Source organism: Opisthocomus hoazin, chromosome 28 (genome assembly GCF_030867145.1).
Source record: "Opisthocomus hoazin isolate bOpiHoa1 chromosome 28, bOpiHoa1.hap1, whole genome shotgun sequence".
Taxonomy (NCBI): Eukaryota; Metazoa; Chordata; class Aves; order Opisthocomiformes; family Opisthocomidae; genus Opisthocomus; species Opisthocomus hoazin.
In genome coordinates this window covers 7,077,480-7,083,479 of record NC_134441.1, presented here as the reverse complement: position 1 = coordinate 7,083,479, position 6,000 = coordinate 7,077,480, and positions in this window count along the sequence as shown.

The window sequence follows — 6,000 nt, the reverse complement described above, 5'->3', positions numbered from 1 at the left end:
TGTGGGTTCCAGGCTTTAGGGACCCTCCAGTCCTGGACTGCAGAGGATGCTCAGACACGAAGCTTGAGGCACTTGCACCACCAGAACACGGAGGCTTTGCTCCCCAACCCCTTGGATTTGCTGTAGATGTAGATCTGGGGCTGGTAAGGTCACAGAGTTGTAAACAAAGTGTGGCTGGTGGGGACCCAAAAAGGTCACCCACCTCCTACCCCCAGCATGACTGTACTGGGGCCACGTGCGTAGGCGGCCGCTCGGATGGTCGACAACACCAGCTCTTCTTGGAGAAGGGGAACAAACAAACCCCGAGCCTTTCAGCCACCCGAACCACGAGGTGGGTGTCGCGGGGGTGTCTGATGGAGCCGCCGCAGCTTCTCGAGGCCGCGAGGGTTTTTGTTTGCGAGCGGTGAGGCTGCACGGGCGGGATGCGGCGCTTCGGGGGGGTCGGCTTAATTTCTTCTCTGGGCCTGGACAGGAGAGATGCTCTGCACCGGCACGGATGGGACTCGGGGTAATCCGTAATTTCTGGAGGAGGAGAGACTTTCTCCGCTGCCGCTGGGCGTGGGAAAGCCGCGTTCCAGGCCAGACTCTGGCTGGGAGAACTCCAGCCGGGAGAAACTGCTGGGCAGCTTTCCTGATCCCGGACCAACACCCTCCCGGCACGGCCTGCGTCCTTCCACAACGCCGTCTCCTGCCTCACCTAGGTTTTCCTGCTTTGCCTGTGAAAACTACACACCCTCCTCCTCCGGAAGCCTTCAGGAACCGAAACACGCATGGCAAAGCAGACGGACGTCTCCCTCCCCTTTCGGGGGGCGAAGGCAGGACTCGCTGCCCCGAGGCGTCGCTGCCTGCTTTGCTGGGTCGGTCCCCATGTGTCGGACCCCAGGGTGGCTGGGTGGGGGGGGGGGGCAGACAGTCAGCGGGGCACTGCAGGGGGATAGTGGGTGGCTGCGGGGGGCCCTTTCCTGCCTCAGTTTCCCCCGTGGCAAGAGAGAGATGCCAGCCTTCCCTCGCCCGGCGCTGCGGCAGCGTGGGAAGCTCAGGGAGGGGGGATGCTCTCTGGGGCGGGGGGGAGCTGCGAGCCCACCCTGCCGAGCCTGGGGTAGCCCTGGGCACCCTGCGAAGGGAGGTGGGTGCTGGGTGGCCGGGGTCGGTCCCTGAAGGTGGCAGCACTGGGAACCGGCTGGAGACCAGGGAAGCACCCGCAGCAGCGCTGGGTGCGGAGGGTGCTGGGGGGGGGGAGGGGCTCTGCCTGCACCCCCCCGATGCCCACACCGCTGCCGGCCCCGTCCCCGCATCCCCCTGGCGCTGCGGCAGCGAGGATGTGCCGGCTGCGCTGTGCCACCCCGAAGAGCATCCCACGATTTGCTGCTGCTCACAGGGCCTGGGGTCGATGGCTGACTCCGGCTCGCGGCGGCGAGGGGAGCCAGGAACCTCCGGGTCGTCCCAGTCCGAGATGGGTGTCAGTTTGCAAGCCCGAAGGTCTTTCCTGTTATTATCCAGCCCGCAGCAGGGGAACAATAGCGGTGGCGGCTGGCGCAGGGTGACCCGGAGATAAGGAGACAGAGTGATTAGCAGGAAAACTAAATAGGTCCAGAGCGAAAAGCGATCCCGAGGGAGCAGCACCGCTGGGAACGGTGGGGTTTCCAGCCAGAGGATCACTAGCAGACACCAGGCATGGAGCTGGCAGAGACCGGGCTGCAAAGCCAGCGCTGATGTGATGGGACAAGCACCAACCTCGGCATCATGGCTGCTGCCACCAACCCCGGAGTGACCGGGCAACGCTGCGGGGGCTTGCAGAGAGATACTACGAAGGCTTTTTTTAACCTGAAACCAAGAAACAGAAGAGGAAATGGATGCTTGCGTTTCAGCTCTGAGAACCGTGCCATGACACACAACCCCGGAGACGTGACGGGAGAGGAGCTCGTGGCACGGCCAGCCCCGAAGCGCGGCAGAGGCTCCCCGAATCCGCCGCGTCCGATGGCGGTGCCGGGGAAGGGGCTCAGCCTGGCGTGAACGCAGCGCGGAGGCTGGGGAGCCGGAGCAGGGGGCGAAGCCAGGGCTGGGGAGGGCTGGGGGATCCGTCCCGGGACGCCGAGCGAGGGGAGGGATGTCCCGCCGGCTGGCCAAGGGCGAAGGCTGAGCAGCTTGGGAAAGCGCTGCCGCCGAGGGCTGCGGGGCTTCACTTTAAGCAGCGAAGGAGAAACTGCTGCGAGGCCAAAGGCGAGGGATCTGCGCATCCACTGAAACCGGCCCGGGGGGAATTCGCCATTTCCTAGCAATGAGGAAATACGAGGTTGGCTGAGGACCGGCCCGGCTGCCAGGAGGGGATGGGAAGCAGGTCGCTCCCGACAAGTGAGGACAAGCCGGCCGGGGGCTGCGGGCTGAGACCGTCCTCTGCCCGTGGTGCAGGCAGGGGAGGCTGGCAGAGCCGCGCAGCCACCCAGCACCTTCCACCGCGCCTCCGGATGCAAACCCCGCGCGGCGTCTGCCTCGCCCCGCAGCGAGCCGGGCGCAAACCGGGCAGCACCAGCGACGAACCCGGGATGGCGGCTGCTTTCGGGCAGGAGCAAAGCTTGGGGGGCCAGGACCACTGTACCAATAACCCTTTTTTTTTTTTGTTTTCTCCCCACCGAAGAGCGTTTGGGGCAAACCACATCAGAAGGTGCTCGCGCTCCCGGCGAAGCGGGTGAGGCTGCGAGCTTCCCGCTGCTCCACGCAGACAAACCCAGCCCAAAGCAACTCGGAGAGCGAGCTGGAGGAGGAAACAAAACCCCAGCACGGTTTCTCTCTGCCGAGCATCCCTTGGCGGGAGGTCTGGGCACCCAGGGCAGCGTCTCACGCGGGCGCAGCCGCTTGCCTGCAATAACAGCCAGCGTTCGCATCCCGGGGTCTGGCCAGAGCCCTGCCAGCCCCAGCGAGCAGGATGGGGGGCTGGGACCCCCGAACCGAGCAAGCTCTGACGGGGCAGCAAAGGGGACTGGGCTCCTCCAGCCAGCCCCGCAAAGCTCCCCTGACAGTATACGGTGTTTTGGAGGCTCGGTATTATTGCTAATTAATGAAACCATCACGCCAGGACCAGCCTGCGCGCTCCTTGCTGCCCGCTGGCCCCTCTCTGGGTTGTGGCGCGGCGCGCAGAGGTGGGGATGTGGCCCCGTCCTCGCCTCGCCCGCCTTCCCCTATTACTTCAGGAGCCCTAAATTCCTGCCGTGGCCCAGGCTGCCTCTCCCAGGGCCCGCCCGGCTGCCGGGTCACGGCTTCCCGAGCAGCAAGGGAGCAGCCGCCGCATCCGGCGCCTCATGGCCGCCGGCGAAGCCAAGCAGCCGGTTCCCAGTGCGTGCACCCACTGCCAGCACCAGCCCCGGTCCCGCATCGTGGCACATGGGGGACCCCCAGGCTGGGGGCTTCATCACAAGGCTGATGGTGGGGAGCTCAGCGCTGGGCATCGCGGCATCCCACCAGTGGTACCCACCACCCATCCCGCAGCCGATCCCTTCACGGTGCTGTGGGGATGTCAGTGCTCAGCTTGCCTGGAAAATCTCCTGTGTTGGCACCCAAAACGGGCAGTGTTGTTTATCCTCGCGTCGTGCCACTGCGTCCCCACCGGCACATGGGGATTAACAATCTTGACCTATTTCCCGAGGGGGTGCAGCAAGGCTTAATTCACTGAATGCTTGAGGAGTGCATAAGATCTGCAGATAGAGCCATTATGGAGTGTGAGATATCATTAATTAATTCACAGGTTGATATAGTTATGCGCTTAGATCATCATCAGCTGATCCTGCTAATCCCTGCTTGTGCAAGTACCTGTGCGAGGGGGAGCTGCTGCCTGGTGTTGCTTTGGTCCTGGCCACCTGGGTTGTCCCCGCATCGTCCCCACGTGCCACCGAGGCCGAGGGGTGCAAGGGGTGGCCCCCATTCCCTGCACCTTAATATCCCCTGCCCCGAAATCTGCATTTTCCCGGCGTGGTCCCACTGGGGAGGAGATGCCTCCTGCTCTCCATGAGGGGATGGGACCCAGGGCTGCCTCCCCTTGAGCCAGGGGCTGAGACTTTTTCTCATTAGAGTAATTATTTCAATAATCATTGAAAATAGGTAATTATTACCCTGTTGACTTAGGGAGCACATTCAGTGCAGGCTTCCTCTGGCCTCCAGCCCAGTTTTGGAAAGAAACACCCCCCATGTGCTGCTGGGAGCTGCCGTTGCTCACCAGGAGCACTCAATTTTCACAAGCTCACTATTACTTTTTTAACCCCCGAGTCTTCCTCTTCCTTCTCTATCCCATCAAGGGGGTGGGTTTGGTCTGGGAAGGGTCTGGAAAGCAACCAACCCCATCCTGGTGAGAGGAAAGGGGAGCTGGCTCCATCCCGCAGCCATGCCCGGGGCTCGGCTCGCTGCCGCAGCCCCAGGAGCGTGTGCTCCCGTGGGCCCGCGGCGTTTCAGCTCCCCTGGGCTCTCCACGGCTGGTGCCCGTGCGCCGGGATGCCCGGCAGATGCAGGTGGAGAGGCCGGCGGTGCCGCGGGTCCCACGTTCCACCCCATCGAGCCCACCGCACCTGAACTCGCCCCGCTCTATTTTCTCCTGCCCCCTTCCTGGACCTTCAAACGAAAAAAATAAAAAAGCCACGACAGTGGAAAGTCGAGCTGACAAATACAAATAAAACTTCCTCTGGATGCTAAAAATGACACACGTAGACAGAGAGAAAAAAAAAAAATTAAATGGGTGACAATAACAGAGCGCGGAGCTATTTCAGTGCCGGGCTGTTCCATTGCAGCACTCGGCGCTGGGGTTGTGGCCGCTGAAAGCCAGCCACTTCCCCAGGGACGTGACGTATTTCCTTTCCATCACAAACTGATTTAGAAGCAAAACTTTCTACATTTAGGCAGCGAGAGACTCAGCTTCTCTTTTCTCTCTCTCTCGCACCGATGGTGAGCGAATGGAAGGAGAGATAAAGGGGGTGGGACCAGCGCAAAGTGACTGTACACGGCTTCCTCCTTGTTTTTTTCTGCTTTCTTTCTAAATTATTAAAAAACAAACCAAAAAGCCACAATTAATATTTTCCATGCCGTGCAGGCCTTGCGTGCATCCAAGTGAGAGTTTGTGGCTGCGGGTCAGCCGGGGCTTTTGCCGTGCCGTGCGTTCGCAGCCCCGCCTGCGCCTGGTGCCCGGTGCAAGGCCAGCGGTGCCTCGGCCTGTGTCCCGGCAGGGACTTGTCCCACCGCAGCACCTGCTGCAGCCACCCACGTGGAGTCCTGCTCTGGACCATCCCCATGCCTGTCCCCATCCCCATCCCCATCCATCTCCATCGCCATCCTATGCCTATGTCCATCCCTATCCCCATCTCCATCCCCATCCATCACCACAGCCATCACATCCCTATCCCCATCTCCACCTCCATCTCCATTCCCATCCCCACCACCATCCCCATCTCCATCCGATCCCCATCCATCTCCACACCCATCGCATCCCTATCCCCATCCCATCCCCATCCCCATCTCCATCTCCATCTCCATCCCCATCCCAATCTCCATCCGATCCCCATCCATCTCCACACCCATCGCATCCCTATCCTCATCCCATCCCCATCCCCATCCCCATCTCCATCTCCATCTCCATCTCCATCTCCATCCCCATCTCCATCTGATCCCCATCCATCTCCACACCCATCGCATCCTCATCTCCATCTCCATCTCCCTCTCCCTCTCCATCTCCATCTCCATCTCATCCCCATCCCCATCTCCATCCACATCTCCATCTCCATTTCCATCTCCATCTCCATCCTCGTCCCCATTCCATCCCCATCCCCATCCTCATCCCCATCCCCACCCTCATCCCCATCCTCATCCCCATCCTCATCCCCATCCCCGTCAGCAACACACAGAGGAGAGGGCTCAGCCTGGGCTCACGGTGCCCTGCGAGAGCCCGCCTGGCTCAGAGCCGGGAGACGCAGCGTGCGTCTGGCTCCTCTCATCTCCAGCTCAAATTAAAACCAAGAACGATGG